At 36.9% G+C, this 19,261-nt stretch overlaps 1 protein-coding gene and 1 pseudogene across 15 annotated transcripts in view; both read left to right on the plus strand.

The window, feature by feature from the left end:
* ERBIN (erbb2 interacting protein) overlaps nt 1-19,261 on the plus strand; it is a 151,077-nt gene that overhangs the window by 15,785 nt on the left and 116,031 nt on the right. The window contains exon 2 of one of the 15 annotated variants that reach the window (XM_073993543.1): nt 11,707-12,096. The exons of the other annotated variants lie outside the window; for them this stretch is intronic. The gene's annotated coding sequence lies outside the window, so the exon portion shown is untranslated. The remainder of the gene's footprint in view (nt 1-11,706; nt 12,097-19,261) is intronic. 15 annotated transcript variants of the gene reach the window in all.
* Nucleotides 14,172-15,784, plus strand: LOC135971300 (U6 snRNA-associated Sm-like protein LSm8; annotated as a pseudogene).

The raw sequence follows: 19,261 nt of genomic DNA on the forward strand, positions 1-19,261 counted from the left end.
TAGTTGTTGAATTGTAGTAGTTATATATTTTCAATACTAGTCTGTTATTAGATACATGATTTGCAAATATTTTCTCCCATTCTATGGGTTTTATTTTTACTCTCTTGATAGTTTTTTTTTTTTTTTTAAATCAAAAAGCAAACATCAAATTTAAAGAAAAAAAGAAATTGTAAGAACAGTGGAGCAAATGAACTGAAAAAATTCGGTATCTTGGTCACATTTATTGGAATAGTTGGAGAAAAATAAAAATACCTCTTAGCTTAGGAAGTTGTGAGTTATCTGCAGATCTTCTCAGTTCAGGAGTGGAAGAATCCTGGAATCATTTATTTCAAAATGTATGCAGGTTTCTCTTTTGAATGTCTTACACATTTAAATAGGCCATTGTACCAAGTCTTGTATTTTTTATACAGGATAAATTCCTTGTTTCAGCCGGCTGTCAGTGGAAGGCAACTACTATAACACCATCTCCATGGACAAAGAATGTTGGAATATTCATTGATTTATATATCTCTTTATCTGTTTCTTCATCAGTTTCTATAGTAGTCACAGTTTCTTCCAACGTCATTTAAATGTTGATCACATGCCTGTAATCTGCTTTTAAGTTCTTGGTCATTTCTCATTTTCACATAAATTTCTTCATCCAGGATGAGCCTGATGGAGATCTAGGAGCTCCTTTATGGTGCTGGTAATTTGTTTTGGGTCCATGTTGCCTGCCATATTTCAAACACTGCACCCTTTTTCTCCTCTCTCAAAAAGTGTCTTTGGATTTATAATTTAAAAACTGCTTAGCCATTCAGTTTAAAACTTAAATATAGAAACTGTTTTATGTAGTTTTCTAATTGTTATTGGATATTTTAGTTGCCTTAGCTAATTTTCGTTTTAAAATAAAAATAAAGTTAAAATTCAGATCTCTCTACTACCAGTTTATAAATATGTTTCACTTCAGATTTCTCATTGAAATTAAGTTTTTATTTTGAGATAACTATAAATTCACATACAGTTTTAAGAACTACTACAGTGAGGTCTTGTGTCTCTTTTATCCAGTTACCCCAAGTGGTAATATCTTGCAGAATTATAGTATAATTTCACAACCAGGATATTGGAATTTTGGTAGTCAGACACAGAATAGTTCCGTCATCCCAAGGATCACCTGTTTTTTTTGTTTGTTTGTTTGTTTTTGCTACTACACCCATTTCCCTCCTATATTCCCTTTACCCCTTGCATTTTGTCTTTTCAAAAATGTTATATAAATTGAATCAGGCTGGGCATGGTAGCTCATGCCTGTAATCCCAGCACTTTGGGAGGCTGAGACGGGCAGATCACTTGAGCTCAAGAGTTCAAGACCAGCCTGGGCAACATGGTGAAACATTGTCTCTACAAAAATACAAAAATCAGGTGGGTGTGGTGGTGTGTGCCCGCAGTCTCAGCTACTCAGGAGGCTAAGATGGGGATATTGCTTGATCCCAGGAAGTCGAGGCTGCAGTAAGCTGAGATTACACCACTGCACTCCAGCCTGGGTGACAGAGCAAGACTCAGTTTCATAAATGAATGAATAAATGAAGGAGTGAATGGAATCATATAGTGTGTGACTTTTGGGACTGGCTTTTTACTTGGAAGATTCCAGAGTTGTTGCTTATAGCTATAATTTGTTCATTTTTATTGAGTAGTACTCCATGGCATCCGTGTACTACCAATTTGTTGAATAATTTCATGTTGAAGGTCATCTGGATTGTTGTCAATTTTTGTCTATTAGAAACAAAGCTGCTGTGAATATTCATGTAGAGGTTTTTCTGTGAACATCCCAGTTTTCACTGGGATAAAAGTATGAGTATGATTGCTGCGTTGTATGGGATACAAACTGCCAGAGTGTTTTCCACAGTGGCTGTACTGTTTTGCATTTCCACCAGCAGTGTATGAGGGATCTAGTTTTTCCACATCCTAGCCAGCAATTGGTTGTTTTTTTGTTCTGTTTTGACTGTTTTAAAAACTATTTTTATAGAGAAGAAATATATGGTATTTCATGGTAGCCTTTTCCTAATGGCTAATATGTTGAACATCTTTTCCTGTGCTATTCAACATCTGTATATTCTCTTCGTATCTTTTGCCCATTTTCTAACTGGATTTTTTTTTTTGTTTGTAAGTGCTGAATTTTGAGAGTTCTTTATATGGATCCTTTATTGGATATATAGTTTGCAGGTATTTTCTCCCATTCCATACCTTGTCTTTTAATTCTGACAGCATCTTTTGCAGAACAAAAGTTTTTAAATTTTGATGAAATCCCATTTATTATTATTTTATGGATTGTGCTTCTGTTGTGAAGTCCAGAACTTTTTGGCTATTTTTGTATCCTGAAAAGTTTCCCTTGTGCATTTTTCTGAAAGTTTTATAGTTTTGCATTTCCGTCTGTGATCCATATTTTTTGAGATGGAGTCTCTGTCATCCAGGCTGGAGTGCAGTGGCGCCATCTTGGCTCACTGCAACCTCCACCTTCCTGGTTCAAGCGATTCTCCTGCCTCCGACTCCTGAGTAGCTGGGACTACAGGCACATGCCACCACATGCCTGGATAATTTTTGTATTTTCAGTAGAATCATTTAAAATAGGATCCCTGTATGTTCAATTTCATTATTATTTTTAACATTTCTCCTTACAGATGAGATTTGAGGTGACACTTAATAGGATGTAAACACATAGTTAATAGAAGTAGAAAATCAGATCCGAGGAAAGAAGTGAAGAAATGTATCACTTTTAAGTAATTAAGTTGCTGTGATAAAACATCAAATTTAGCTAAGCTTCCTGGGAGCCAGAGTTTTCATTACCCTAAATGAAGAAATATGTCACAAATTCTCCAGAAAAGACAAATATTTTTCTTGCATTAAATCTTAAATAAACTGGGTGTGGTGGCTCACGCCTGTAATTCCAGCATTTTGGGAGGCCGAGGCGGGTGGATCATGTGAGGTCAGGAGTTTGAAACCAACCTGGCCAACATGGCAAAACCTCGTCTCTACTAAAAATACAAAAATTAGCCAGGCATGGTGGCAGGCGCCTATAATCCCAGCTACTCAGGAGGCTGAGGCAGAAGAATCACTTGAACCTCGGAGGTGAAGGTTGCAGTGAACCATGATCACGCCATTCCACTCCAGCCTGGGCAACAAGAGCGAAACTCCATCTCAAAAAAAAAAAAAACTTAAATAATTTCTAAAGTGCGCATTGTTTATGTAAGCGCTATTGAGTAATGAATGGGCAGTGTTGTTGAGAACGATTTTACAGCACATATTCTATAGCTGTCAAGGTCTTTTTCGTGAGTTTTTTTTTTTTTAAAGACAGGATGTTGCTCTGTGTCTGAGGCTAGAATGCAGTGGGTTGATCACTGCAGCCTGGGTATCCCAGGCTCAAGCAATCTTCCTGCCTCAGCCTCCCGAGTAGCTGGGACTACAAGTACGGGCTACAATGACTGGCTAATTTTTTTTTTTAAGTGGAGACAAGGTCTCACTATGTTGCCCAGGCAGGTCTCGAACTCCTGAGTTCAAATGATTCTCCTGCCTCAGCGTCCCAAAGTGCTGGACTTTAAAGGTGTGAGCAACTGCGTCCAGCTGTTTTTTTTTCTATTTAAATAAAAAGGGAAGGGTAAAATATACAAAACACTCAGAGAAGATAAATTATATGTGAAGATAGGCTAATGAAGTTTACAAGAGTAGATTTTTTTGTTTCTAACTTGACCTAAAGATAACATAGACATAGCCATTTATGGAAACAGTATTGCTTACCCCTCTAAACATCATCATTCTAATTTTGATTTTTGCTACCTGAGTAACAGACAATTTCAGGACTTTACTTCCTACTGAGAGGATCAATACTGGAATTCTGTTTTTGCTTTTTTTTTTTTTGAGACGGAGTCTTGTTCTGTCACTTAGGCTGGAGTTCACTGGCCCCATTTCAGCTCACTGCGACCTCCACCTCCCAGGTTCAAGCAATTCTCCTGCCTCAGCCTCTCAGGTAGCTGTGATTAGAGGCATTTTCCACCATGCCAGGTTAATTTTTGTATTTTTGGTAGAGACGGGGTTTCACCATGTTGGCAAGGCTGGTCTCGAACTCCTGACCTCAGGTGATCCATCTGCCTTGACCTCCCAGAGCTCTAGGATTACAGGTGTGAGCCACCGTGCCTGGCCATGTTTTGCTTCTTGATGCAAAATCAGTTAAGGAAATGGTATGTTTAGTATCATATTAAGAAAGTTGAGAAATAATTTATATTTATGTAGAAGTCCCTTTCTTCTCCACAAGGGCTACTTGCTATTATTATGAAGTTTATAGTTTATTCAGGAGTCAGGTATAGAGATACTCCTGGCACTTAATGCAAGTGCTTTGAAGACCCCTGAAACACCAAAGAATATGAGGAGATTTTCAGGCTTTCTAATAGTTACCAGTCACATCTGTGCTGTAAAAAAAATACTGAGTCTCAGTCCTAGTTCCAGGAAATATTTAATGTCGAGCAGAGTAGTGTCTCACTTTGTTTGACTGTACTAGCTAAAAAACAAGCAGAAAACCCCACTTTCTGGTCATTGAAGGAGGTGAAGTGTTGTTTGACACTAAATGGTTGAATGTTGGGATATGAGTGCTGCTGTCAGACATAATTCCTCCAGCTAATGTTCAGCCATTCCTTTTTCACAATAAGTTAAATACCTGGATTAGTTGTCCTTTAGAAAAAGTTTATTTTGAAGTGATTATATATTTCTAGAAGAACTGCTAAATAGTCCGGAGGATTCTTATGTATCAACATCTTATATAGACATGGTACATGTATCAAAACTAAGAAATTAACCTTGATAAAATACTATTAATTAAACTACAGAGTTTTATTGAATTTCATCAAGTTTTCCACAAATGTCCTCTTGCTATTTTGGGATCCAGTGTAAGAGACCATGTTGTATTTAGTTTTATGTTTTTTATTTTTTTAATTTTCGTTTTTGTGGAGACAGGGTTTTGCTATCTTGCTCAGGCTGGTTTCAAACTCCTGGCCTCAAATGATCCTCCTGCCTAGGTCTCCCAAGGTGTTGGGATTACAGGCATGAGCCACTAAAATATGCAGGAACTTAAAATGTCTGCCCAGCCCAGTTTTCAGGTGTTTCCCCCCTCCCCTGAGATGGAGTTTTGTTCTGTCACCCAGGCTGGAGTGCAGTGGCGCGATCTCAGCTCACTGCACCCTCTACCTTCCAGATTCAAGCTATTCTCCTGCCTCAACCTCTCGAGTAGCTGGGACTACAGGCGTTTGCCACCACGCCCGGCTAATTTTTTGTATGTTTAGTAGAGACAGGGTTTCACTGTGTTAGCCAGGATGGTCTTGATCTCCTGACCTCGTGATCCGCCCGCCTTGGCCTCCCAAAGTGCTGGGATTACAGGCGTGAGCCGCCACGCCCGGCCTCAGGTCTTCAGTTTCCTCCAATCTGACAATTTCTTAGTGTTTCCTTGTTTTTCATGACTTTGATTTTTGAAGAGTACATTTTGTAGAATGTTCCTAAGTTTGGGTTTTTCTGATTTTTTCTTGATTATACTAGATTGTGGATTTTTAGGAAGAATATCACACAAGGGAAGTGCTCTTCTTACCATATCAAGAAGAGTATATGATATTAACATTATTTATTACTGGTGATTTGAACTTTGGTCACTTGGGTAAGGTGGTTTCTGCCAGGTTTCTCCACTGTTACTATTTTTACCTTTCCGTAATGTATCTGTTAGAAGCCCAGCTCACCCTTAGGGTGAGGGGAACTAAACTCTGCCTTCCTGAGAGAGAAGTACCAAATAATTTGCAGGCATGTTTAAACCACCACATAGATATTTTCGGGGAGATATTTTAATACTATTTCTCCCTAAAGTTTTGACTAGTAATTTTAGCATTCATATGTAATTTTTTTTCCTGTAGGATCAGTTGTCTTTTAAGGAGTATGTCATTGACATATGAAAGAGAATATGGCATAGTAAGAGGGCTTATATCTAGTTCATGTAAAAACTTAAGCCATTAAAGAATAGTAAAAAGGGGCAATGAAATACAGTCACTTTACACTTTTGAAATTCATTTGATCTATAAGATGGTTCTGGATCCCGATTCTTGCTGTGCTGTTACATTAGAAGGTAGATTTTGTGAAGGTACTGATTACCAATCAAGTGTGTGCTTGACTGTAGCTGGATTTTATATAGAGACTAAATGCTGGTGACACGCCAGTGGAAGCCCTCAGTTTAACCCCATTAGTGAATTTTTCAAGTGAACATAAAATTGGTATGATGAGGGATATGCTAATTCTAAAGACTGCTGGCCTCTTAAGTATTTTTCACATCTTTTTCCCTCTCCGGCAGTTTACCTTATTTAGTTATTTAGACTAGTTAGACTATTGCGTATCTCTCTCTTGCATTAGAAATAAGTTTCATGAGGGTAGGAATTTTAGCTTTGTTCTCTACCTCACAACCTTGAGCAGTATCTGGCACATAATAAGTGCTCAATAAGTATTTGTTATGTGAATGAAAAAGTAATATTAAGATAAAGAATTTCAGTTGAATGATAAATCTGGCGTGAGGCCTTGATACGTTCAGTTAAATAACTTCTGTAATTTTGAAGTTAGAAATATTGTGTATTTTTAGGTCCTCTGCAGAGACCCTTGCAATGAGTGGTAATTCAGTAGGCTTAGTCACCATAACTATTTTAATTTTCCCTAAACTTTTATAACTTTTGTAAACTTTTGACCTTAATTAAATGAAAAACAAAAAATCAAGGAATACCACCTCAATGTTGAATTTTCAAAATAATGGTACTTAAATATCTCCATTCATAAAGCTATGTATAAAATCCTTGTTTTTAGACTGTGTACAATTATAACAGCACAAGTTAATTATACATAAACTATAACATTTAAATTTTCATTAATACCAAATTCATATAAAAAGTGATGTTTTGCTGAAATTTAATTGGAGGTTGTATCAAGACTGATTCATTTGTGTTTGACACATGTATGCTGTTAAGTGCCTTATGATGTTAATTTTCCTGTCTTTCTCTTTTTTTTTTTTTCTCTTGGAACTGTCGCAAGTTTTGGACTACATGTCATCATGGATTTACCTTTGCAAGTTTGAATCTGCATTTATAGATTTTCTACTTGTGTGATTTTCCCAATAGGATGTAAATACATTTCAGACGTTAGGACTCATGTTCTGTGGGATGACTCCCAGACAGATGGCCCTAAGTGTAGTTGTACAATATACCTGAAAAGTCAGAAAACACACGATACTCTTGTTTTTATATCTGTTATATTTTCACATAAAGAATCATTAGCTTTTTTTTCCCCCCCACTTCCAGACCCCTTCACTGGTGCTGAATTTGAAGCAGTATATTCTATTAATCTGGGCGGGGGGAAGCACAATAGATACACTACAGAGAGTCCACAAAACCTGGAATAACAGGTTAAATACTGTATTGTACTTTTTATTTTTAGTTTTCAAAGAGAGGGGCTCTCACTATGTTTCCCAGGCACAAGTTCAGTGGCTATTCATAGGCATGATCATGGTGCATTGCAGCTTCAAACTCCTGGCCCTAAGTAATCTTACCACCTCAGCCTGCCAAGTAGCTGGGACTATAATGAGACCATGGGTTGGTGCCACTGCTCCTGGCTTGTGTATTTGTTTTACTTTTTTTTTTTCCTAGATTAACAATTGGACTTACTGCTTTAAACTTAGAGATACTTTCCCTGAAAAGGTATATGGAAATAGAAGAAAAACATAATGAGCATGTTATATGAATATGTAGCTAGCATACTGTAAAATTTTTTATGCTTCTTGACTTTACAGATACCTTGTATATTAATTTGTCTTAATTTGAAACTCATAGAACTTGTGGTTTACAGTTTAGTGAATACTATTAGCTTAAAGGATCTTATCTAAGTGCTTTATTTAGATTGAGGTGATTCAGAGAAATAAGCCTTTCAGACATGCTTGCCCTTAGCTTTTGTGGGTCTAGGAACAAGAGTACAAATGAAGTCTCATATACTGTATGTCTGATTTAAAAGTTATAAATCAATCTTAAGAAAGAACTTGCCAAAAAAAAAAAAAAAGTTTCGTCCTCCTTCCTTCATAAGTATACCATAATAAGACCCTGGGAGGCCAGGTTAGAATTTAGTGTTTTCAAACTCTTTGGAGTTTCTCGTGTCAAACTGTGGTGGTAGAAAGTTACTGTCTGGCTTCTGGTCCACAGTCCTCTCTGCTTCTCCCTTCTTCACTGCTTGTTACCACAATTGAGTATTTGGGCAGACCTATATAGACATCCCAAGCAACATGTTCAACTCTGTTCACACCCTCTGCATACAGTTGCCTCTTGGTAGCCTTCAAGCCTAAGGATACAAGAGTCTAGTTGGTATAGTTTTCTTTCTGGAGGACTGATCTGGTGAAAGAGGCTTTGGAAGCTTGTTGAGGGCTGTCTGGGCAGATATTTTAGGTTCCTGCATACCCACAGAATGATGTAGCGTTAGGGGATGAAACGTGCTCCAGTTAGACAAGTCCTCTTGGCGCAATAGACTCCTTGCTTCATGGGGAGGGTTGTATAGCTGGAGTGGTACCCCGTAACTCAAGGAATCCAGGGCTGGAGCCACTGTTGTTTAGGTCTAAGGGATTCATGTTGCTACGTTTCTGTTTCTTGAAAACTACAATGGTCATCCAAGTCACAATACTCTACCTTGGGAAAATTCAACTGGGATTTATTATGCTTTTAAAAAATATATAATACAAACATTGTGGGGAGATTTGATTTCAGTTATTTCCTAAGCTTTTCTTGATAGTTCTACTTTACTCAGCCACCCAAGTGAACTTTTTCTTTCCAGTTGTTTTGAAACTAGAAGCTTACTGATATTAAGACATGGATTATCTGGGAATAGTTTTTGGTTGTCAGTCCTTAGCTATAAAGCAGAGGTGGCACATTCAAAAGCCAACACGTCTCATATTGCATATAAGCTAGGAATGTTTAGGCTGTGGGGGATTGTAGAACATTAATTCGACATTCTTTTGTGCCTGTACATGAAATTAGACCCCCCCCCCCCCCAGACATTATAGACCTGGATTCTTTTTTAAAATGTAAAACTTACTGATTTCAGAATGTTGGTTTCCCTACACTCTTTACTTCCCTACCAGCTACTCCTTTTAAAACTGTGGTGACCAAAGAACACAGTAGCTGCAAGTTGGGTTTAGTTTGCTGACTGACAGTTGGGTAATAATGATGTGTGGAGGCAATCAGCTTGTCTTTGATTGAGATGATATATTAAAAGTGCATGTAATCTACCCTCCCGCCCCCAGATTGTTCTACTCTCACCTCAGATTGTTCTCGATTATTTTCAATAAATTTTGAAAATAATCTGTGGGGGAGAGGAGAAGGAAGAAAAGCTGAGCTGCAACTCCTGTTGCAGAGGTTGTGTCCTGTGCTTGAAAAACATGTAGGAATTGGTGAAAATTAGTCATTTTAGTCTGTGCATTGACTCTTGGGAAAGTATGTTGTACAAGAGATGAGAGTAACAGATGAGAGTACTATACTGTATTAGAAAGTGAGGGAGCCCTTTGTTACATGTCAGACTTAATCTTGCCAGTCCAGTTTTGGTTACATATGGACCTGAGTACATCACATTTGAGGATTCAATTTAATGAAAATGATAAACATTGTAACATTTTAGTTTGATTTTTTTCATAGTCCTGTAAATACTACTTCATACTGTTTCTTTTTTGTGTTAATTTGCTTTTATGAATATATAGCACTTACCTTGATAAATATACTACAAATGTGATTATTTATTGAGGTTGGCATGTCCCACAAAAGTTTAATAATTGAATGTGAAACAGTTTTAGCAGGAATATCTTTGCTCAAAGAATGAGGTTTTTCAGAACTGAAAAAAAAATACGCATTGTGGGCCAGGTGCAGTGGCTAACACCTGTAATCTCAGCACTTTGGGAGGCTGAGGTGGGGGGATCACTTGAGGTCAGGAGTTTGAGACCAGCCTGGGCAACATGGTGAAACCCCTTCTCTACTAAAAATACAATAATTAGCCAGGCATGGTGGTGGGCACCTGTAATCCCAGCTACTCAGGAGGCTGAGGCAGGAAAATCGCTTGAACTCGGGAGGCAGAGGTTGCAGTGAGCTGAAATTGCCCCTCTTGCACTATAGCTTGGGTAACAGAGTGAGATTCCATCTTATAAAAACAAAACAAAAGGTGCACCATAGATTCTTAGGACTTTTATGTTAAAAAATGTTTTAAAATGGTTCGGATTTAAAAAAAATGCCAACCAATTGTGTAGCAAATATGGGGGCCACTGAGAATATTTAGGAATTTTTGTGTCTACAAAGTATGTGCTGAATTAGCAACATTGAATTTTTTTAGCTTTTGGCATTGCTTCTCAATTGTTGTAATCTGCTTCTTGAAAAGAAAATCAACTCTGGGGGACCAGGGATGGTGGCTCATACCTGTAATCCCAGCCCTTTGGGAGGCCGAGGTGGGTGGATCACTTGAGGTCAGGAGTTCAAGATCAGCCTGGCCAACATGGTGAAACCCCATTTTTACTAAAAATAGAAAAATTAACTGGGCGCAGTGGTGGATGCCCATAATCCCAGCCACTTGGGAGGCCGAGGCAGGAGAATCACTTGAATCTGGGAGGCAGAGGTTGTAGTGAGCCAAGATTGTGCCATTGCACTCTAGCCTGGGCGACAGACTCCATCTCAAAAAAAACAAAACCGAGAAAAAAAAAAAAAAACATCAGAATATAGATTGATATATGTGTTTCTTTGAGAAAATTTTCTCATATCCCAGGTGATTTTGGCTATCGGACAAGAGGTAACTTCAGGTCAGTAAGTTGTTAGAATTCAGTGACAACTACAATGGTTTTCCCTTACATGACGCTCTGCCTTCTGCAGTTTCAGTTACCCGCAGTCAACTACAGTCCAAAAATATTAAATGGAAAATTCCAGAAATAATTCATAAGTTTGAAATTGCATGCTGTTCTGACTAGAGTGATGAAATCTTGTGCCATCTTGCACCATCCAGGGCAAGATGTGAATTATCCCTTTGTTTAGCATATCCATATATGATACCCGCCCATTAGTCACTTAGTAGTAGCTGTTTCAGTTATTAGAGCAACAATACATGGTATATATAGAGTTCGACACTATCTGTGGTTTCAGGTGTATTCTGAGGGATCTGGAATGTGTTCACCCCCTAACAAGGGGAGACCACTGTATAGCAAGAAGAGTTCACATTTGTCTAATGTTATGTTAGAATGTGGCTGTTGTTAGATATTAGGAGTGCTCTCTGTGGTAGAGTGTCTACTACATTATTGAATCCTGTGGTAGTTGGGGATCAGAAATGAAGGCCCTTTGGGGGTGTGTGTGTGTGTGTGTGGTGGTAGTGGTGATGTTTTTTAAATGCCCAGATAGCATGCATGCATGCATTCATTTACTTATCTTTTCACTGAACTGGGGTGATTAATAATCATACAGCATTTAAGATTTTTTTTTTTTTTTTTTGAGATGGAGTCTCGCTCTGTCACCAAGCTGGAGTGCAGTAGTGGCGCAATCTCAGCTCACTGCAACCTTTGCCTCCCAGGCTCAAGCGATTCTCCCACCTCAGCCTGGGACTACAGACACGCGCCACCACGCCCAGCTAATTTTTGTACTTTTTTTTTTTTTTTTTTTGGTACAGGTGGTGTTTTGCCATGTTGCCTAGCTGGTTTCGAATTCCTAGGCTCCAGTGATCCACCTGCCTCAGACTCCCAAAGTGTTGAGATTACAGGGGTGAGCCACTGCCCCTGGCAGGAAAAAATTTCTTAAAAAGAAATTTCAACCTTCAAAACAAAAGGTGTATAAACCTGAACACAAGTTGTGCATTTGGAAGAATCTGCTCTAGTCTGCTGATATTTTTTCACCCTGAAGCACAACATAGCTGGAGTTGAATTTCTGGTGAAGACTTTAATAATTCCACTTGGAAATGACATTGTCACATCACCAGTGATCTTCACAATACACCTAAAACGGGGATTTTGAAAAGTGCTGGGATTACAAGTGTGAGCCATCATGCCTGGCCTTCTTCAAGGTAGTATAACCATGCTGCTCTTTGTGTATGGTAATAATATTACAAGCAGCTTAGAATGTAGTTGCTTGGATGAGTCAGACTATATTTAACCAACCACTACTAAGGTATATTTATTTAGCACCCTCTCCCATTATTTTTTGCTATTATAATTTAACCCTTTTTGTGAAACTCTGGTACATATGTCTAGTTGATTTTTTAGTACAGATTGTCCCCAATTTTGGATGGTTCAATTTAGGATTTTTTGACTTTATGGTGGTGTGAAGCAATACATGTTCAATGGAAATCCTACTTTGAGTACCAATACAACCATTCAGTTTTTCATTTTCAATACAGTATTCAGTAGAGTACATGATATGTTCAACACTTTCTTATAAAATAGACTTTGTGTTTAGTGATTCTGCCCAACTGCAGCTAATGTAAGTGTTCTGAGCGTGCTTAAAGTAGGCTAGAGTAAGCTATGATGTTTGGTAGGTTACGTGTATTAAATGCATTTTTTACTTAAACCTATTATAAGTTGAAATTATTTTATCGGTATGTAACTCCCATCATAAGTCAAGGAGCATCTGTACTTTCTAAGGAGAAATTTTTAAAAGTAGACATTGCGTATACACATTAACTTTATGTATACATGTTGTCAAATTGTCATCAAGGACATTTATACTATTGTATGCCTCCACTAAGAGTGTGATAATAGATGTGTCTATATAATGCTAGCTAACACGTGGTGTTACGAGTTTTTTTTTTTTTTTAATTGTCAATCTGATGGAAATAATGGTAATTTGATCACTTAAAAATTCATCTAATGAGGTGAGCATCTTAAATATTCTGGCTGGTTTTATTTCATTTTAGGAGTCATGTGTTTATTGCCCTTTTTTTCGTTTTTCTGTGGAGGCCATCTTTTTCTTATTGATTTAGAAGAAGTCTTAATATTTAGATTCTTTAATTTCATAACTTTTAATAACACAATTGATAGTGTCCTTTGTCATATGTTTTATGTAGTTTAATATATTTTATGATTTCTATCTTTGGTCATCTTACACACAGTGAAGTCAAGACTCATAGAATTTAATGTAAGAGCAGGAGATTTTAATTTGGGGTTGGTCTGTGGACTTGTAAGTATTCTGAGGATGGACTTCATAGTTCTCAAATACAAATGGAATACGACATTGGAATTATACATAAATTTTTATTTTTCTGGTGACAGATTCAGTCAAATTCATCTGGTTCTCAAATCATATGACTCTTATGACTCTGTGCCCCCTTTTATACAGCGTATATATTTAAATGCCCCTTTTTTCTGTTTCAAGTGAAATTCATAGGTAGTATAATCTTCCAGCCCATACAAAGGATTTAAAAAGAAAATGCAACATAATTTTTTCTTGACTGGAACAGAAAACATGGGACAGACAAAAATGTTAGAATACTTTGCCATGACCACATTAGAAAACATAAAGGCTTTTTGCATTGGAGTTACCTGGAACCGTAAAAAAAAGTTGATGCCTGTTTCTTTTAAAATTAAACATACAGCTGTACCAGTTCCACTCCTAGGTATTTGCTTGAGAGAGGTGAAAACATGTCCCCAAAATGTATAGGGAGATTTATAACAGCTTTAATAGTCCACAAATTAAAACAACTCCGCTGTTGGTCAACAGAAAGAACAGATAAACAAATTGCAGTGTGTTCATACACTGGAATACTACTCTGCAGTCAAAAAGAATGAACTACTTTTTTCTTGATGAAATGAATATGAATGAATCTCTGAAACACTGTGTTTAGTGAAAGAAGTCAGGTACAGAAGAGTACACACTATGTGATGGATTATGTTTATATGAAGTTCAGAAATGAGGCTATAGCATTAGAAATATGAGGAGTGATTGCTTATGGAAAGTGGGGGCACTGACTGGATGTAGGGCAGGAGGGTACTTTCTGAGTAGGGGAAATGTCCTGTATCTTGATTGGGGTGTTTGTTACTCCAATAGAGTTGTAGACTTAAGACCTCTGCATTTCACTATACATAAACTTTACCTCAAAAACAAACAATGAAACAGAGCAAAAATACTGATGCCTATGTCCTGCCTTCTAGAGATTCTAATTTAATTGGTTAAGGGTGTTGGCCTGGGCATAGATAGTTCTCATGTGCAGCCAGAGTTTAGAATGATGCTTTTGTCCTTGGATGTAGGCTCATCATGAATGCAACCTGCTACTCATGCAGATTGGCAACCAAATTATAATTAAGAGAGGCATTGCTGTAAGCAGTAACTCTCACGATATTTGCTGCGGCCCGCAGGCGCGAACCGCTGCCGGGTTCTGGCGCGCCCTTTCAGTTCTGCTTGTCGCCGGCACCCCTGCGTTACCCCGAACTGCCGGGCGGAGCAGCATGACCTCCGCCTTGGAGAACTACCTCAACCGAACTGTTGCCGTTATTACATCTGATGGGAGAATGACTGTGGGAACACTGAAAGGTTTTGACCAGACCATTAATTTGATTTTGAATGAAAGCCATGAGCGAGTATTCAGCTCTTCACAGGGGGTAAAGCAAGTGGTACTGGGATTATAAATTGTAAGAGGTGACAACGTTGCAGTCATTGGAGAAATTGATGAAGAAACAGATTCTGTGCTTGATTTGGGGAATATTCGAGCAGAGCCTTTAAATTCTGTAGCACACTGAGGAAAAACTACATACTTGGACACCCGTAAATCTTTGTACAGAAACTGATTATTCTGAGGATGATATATGGAATTTTTATGAATGTGTAACTGGATTTTGACTCCTTATTGATTCATTGTAATATGTAAATTAAAATATTTCTACATTTTATTGGGGAAAGAAAAACTCTTTTTTTTTTTTGCCTGAATATAAGTTTGGTAGCTTGGTTTCTTTTTTTAATTAAATAGTGTGAAAATATAATGGTCGTTTTGAAAACTTTTAGCCAAAAGTAGTACTTTTTGATACTTTAGTATTTATGGAAACTAGTGGAAAAGAGAAATTAGTGTGCTATGTAAACCAAGCATTCAAATAACATTAGTAGTATAGGATATATGTGTGTTCTTTCCCTGATATTTAGGAAAATCACAGGAGGGTAAATCTTTCCTGGAGTTATCTGAATCACCGGCATTTATCCGATTCCACTGGTGGTGGTTTGCTAGTGCTTCTAAAAGTTGCTCTCTAGCACTGAGAGGTGTGGGTAGGTAAAAACATGTTTGCTTGAGAAAACAAAAATGCTAACAAGGTTTTAATAGATTGGCCCAAAATTCCAACTTGAGTATTAAGAATTACTAGCAATGGTAGAATTGACAGAGATAATTGGTAAAGTCTCTTGATGCCCAATTGATTAGGTATGAAAGTAATACGAACACAATGTTGAATTTTACAGACAGTATATTATGTGAAAAAAATTGATTCCATGTAGTCTTCAATTTTTAATTTTTAAGAATTGTAATATTAGTGTTTATAAATGTGAGTAAACTAAGTTTATATTGAAGTAGTGCTAGCTATTATTGTCAGCAATTTTCCGTGATTCATTATCCATAAACCTGATTTCAGAAGACATCAACTTAGTTTTTTAAATAATTGATAGAAACAATGTTGTAAGTAGTGTTTAGATATCCAGGCTAGTCCACAAAATTTCTGATCAACTCATGTATAGGCCAAAGTGTGTATCTTTGTGATGAGAAGAAAACAGAAAAATATTTACATCCTTGTGGAAAAAAAAAAAAAAGATATTGCTTATCCTTGACAAGATTTTTTCAAGTGGAGAGACAACACTTGGGAAAATTTCAAACAAGTTTAATCTTCCCTTAATTTACAGTCTATTAAACTACTGTGTAAAAAAACTCCATCCCTTTGTCTTTATATGTGTACAGTTAGGTTCTAGGCTTAGATAATTGTAAAATTTTTTTCAGCTTCAGGGCTGGAGGACATTTAAAAGTTGGTACAGGATATTAACCATCACTGGCCTTTGGCAAGTCCATTCATTGTGACAATGAAAATGTTCTCATGTATTTTCAAAACGACTCTTTTGACAACTACTGACAGTCTCAATTACCTAAACCTTCCCATCCATATGTGTTTAATTTCCATTAATAGGGAAACATTTTAAACATTTGATAAAAACCTTCTTAAAACATCCCAATTTTAGGTCCACAATTCCTTCTGTGCAATTCTGAAATTCAGAAATTCCTGAAAATTGAACTTTTCTCTTTTTTTGCTGTCTTCGCTTTGCTCCCAGTTAAAAGGGCTGCTTGAAGAGGGCAGGTCGCCTTAGTTATGCACAAGCAAGTGTTCTGATACTGTAGCCTCACCCCTGGGCATGAACTTTTTTCCCTAATTCATTTGGTTGATAAAATATGACTTACACTGAACTGCGATGTGAGGCTAATATTGGTGTTTATTTATATCATTTTCCCATGAGAGCTAATATTTATAAATTATACTTCTCTGCAGCAGTATTTTCCAAATTTTCAGTTCTGAAGCACATCTACTGGCCTGAAGAGTTTGAATAAGGGACTGTAGATCTCTATTGCCAATGTAAATATATTAGTTATAATTATTAAGAGCAGGAGTTTTTAATTTGGGGTTGATCCATGGACTTGTAAGTTAACATTAGCTAGCAGTTAAAGTTAGTGAAAATGCTGTTTTTGAGGGGCTTGGGAGTCTAATAAAGACCATCCAGGCTTATTTCCATTAGGAAATTCCAGCTTTATTTTATAATATTAAGTGTGACTATTGATAACTTTTTTTTGGTCAGTTCTCGTATTCTGTAGTCTACTTCTTTTGCATTTGAGGTAGAGAATGTGTGATGATGAATTTTAGGTATCTTTGGTGGGGAGGGTACTTTTTGGTTTTGAGAGTAAGTGGTCAATTTGACTGAGATGATTCCTGTGCTGGTATCATGGGAGCATACAGATGAGTCACTAATGAGGTGCCTTACATAGTACTGTGTCTTTTTGGTGCTGCAGAAAGCTAGTTGTCTGACGTTTTACCAGAGAGTTGTAAAACCAAGTAAGATTTCTTATAAGTTGTATATATTTTAAGTTAATATCTGAAAGAAATGCCTGTTAGAGTAATTACTAAAGTGCTTGACTATGTCACATTTTTTAAAGCTATGTGGATGGAAGAGCAATTGTTGTTTGTAAATGTATAATGTATATTAAAGATGATATCTGAATAAAGAGAATCAAGAGTGTTTCTACATTTGAATGCAAAAGTTCTATAGGTCAGTGATTTCCTTCCTGACTTGTGTGTCAAAATGTATATAAAATGTGTTTGATTCAGCATTTCTTGTTTTCTTCTTAAATTGCCACTATGAAATTTTATTGGAAAATTGAAGAAATTGGCTATTGAGCTACTAGAAAAATGTCAGAATCCATCCATAAGGCTTCATAGTTTAAAATACAGGTTTATAGATGTGTGTGTGTGTGTGTGTGTGTGTGTGTGTGTGTGTGTAATTTGGGTGTGGAATAACTAAAACCAAATAATAGGACTTACGCAATGTGAGAGAAGAAACAATGAATTTGTACACTGTGGTTCTGCCTAAACCTCCATAGCTTTTTACTATAATATATTGTGTTAAATGATGGTATATTTATATTTAGACATTTCATAAATGAAGGTGTTTCATATTCCTGCTTTTATATTTAATACTGAGGAGTTAAGTATCTTAAATTATTTCCCCCTTTTTTAGTAATTTTCATCAGGGCCCACAATTTTATTCGAACATATGGTTCATCGTGAGGTTAGAAAGGTAAACAAGTAATACTCGAACTGGCAAAATTATTTTTCCATGACTGTAATATTCTCTGTGTAACTATGCACTTCTAATTAAAGCCTTTAAATCTGATATTGTTAATCAATGAACAGTTTGGTTTAGTAATACTAATTAAGAATGGTTCTAAAATTTAAAACTTTGGAAATTAGGATTGTTTAATTTAGTCTAATGCATCTGATTTGTAATTCTTACAGTGGTTGTTCATAGGATATTATCTTTTCCAGTTAAAGGTTTTTTTGTTTTCCAGATGATCTGTCTGTCCCGAGATTAATTTTTTAAAACAACAAAATATACATTTGTCTCATTTGAGTATCAGGTCATAATTCCATTATTCATAGAAGTTTCATCATGTGATTGATTACTTTTTAAAAGATAAATTTTTGATGGAATTAGTTAAGATAACTACTTTAGAATTGCTTTTTATTGCATAGCAATAATTCTCATAGATCCATCCAAATAAAGGTGAATAAATTAGTTTTTTATTCTTTTGTTCCTTTCTAAAGTAGTTTCCTGTATGCGTTGGTTGTTATTATTTGGAAACTATTAACTGAATAATATTAAATTGGCAACTTTGAGTAGGATACAACCAAACAAATGGAATTCTCAAGTTATCACTCTCAGCTATATCTAGAGTTTGCTTTTGAGCTTTAAAAACTTTACATGACAGCCCGGCCAACACGGTGAAACCCCGTCTCTACTAAAAATACGAAAAAATTAGCTGGGCATGGTGGCAGGCACCTGTAATCCCAGCTACTCGGGAGACTGAGGCAGGAGAATCGCTTGAACCCGGGAGGTGGAGGTTGCAGTGAGCCGAGATGGTGCCATTGCACTCCAGCCTGGGTGACAAGAGGGAAACTCGATCTCAAAAACAAACAAAAAAAACTACTTCACATGAAATTCTTAGGGAAAATAAATGAGAATGTGCCGTTACTTTACCAATGCTAAGTTGTATACTTTACAATGTTACTTTACCACTGCTAAGTTGTATTTGGTAGGTAAATTTTAATATAGACAAATTTTATTTTTTTATAAGTGATTTGCATTTTTGGTGTGACTATTTTCTCTTTTCTTTTCTTTTTTTTTTTTTTTTTTGAGATGGAGTCTCGCTCTGTGGCCCAGGCTGGAGTGCAGTGGTGGGATCTCAGCTCACTGCAAGCTCTGCCTCACGGAGTATTAAATATAAAAGCCATTCTCCTGCCTCAATCTCCTAAGTAGCTGGGACTACAGGTACCCGCCACCACGCCTGTCTAATTTTTTGTATTTTTAGTAGAGACTTGGTTTCACTGTGTTAGCCAGGATGGTCTCAGTCTCCTGACCTTGTGATCCGCCTGCCTCGGCCTCCCATAGTGTTGGGATTACAGGTGAGCCACTGCGCCTGGCCAGTGTGAGTATTTTCT

Source organism: Macaca fascicularis, chromosome 6 (genome assembly GCF_037993035.2).
Source record: "Macaca fascicularis isolate 582-1 chromosome 6, T2T-MFA8v1.1".
Lineage (NCBI taxonomy): Eukaryota > Metazoa > Chordata > Mammalia > Primates > Cercopithecidae > Macaca > Macaca fascicularis.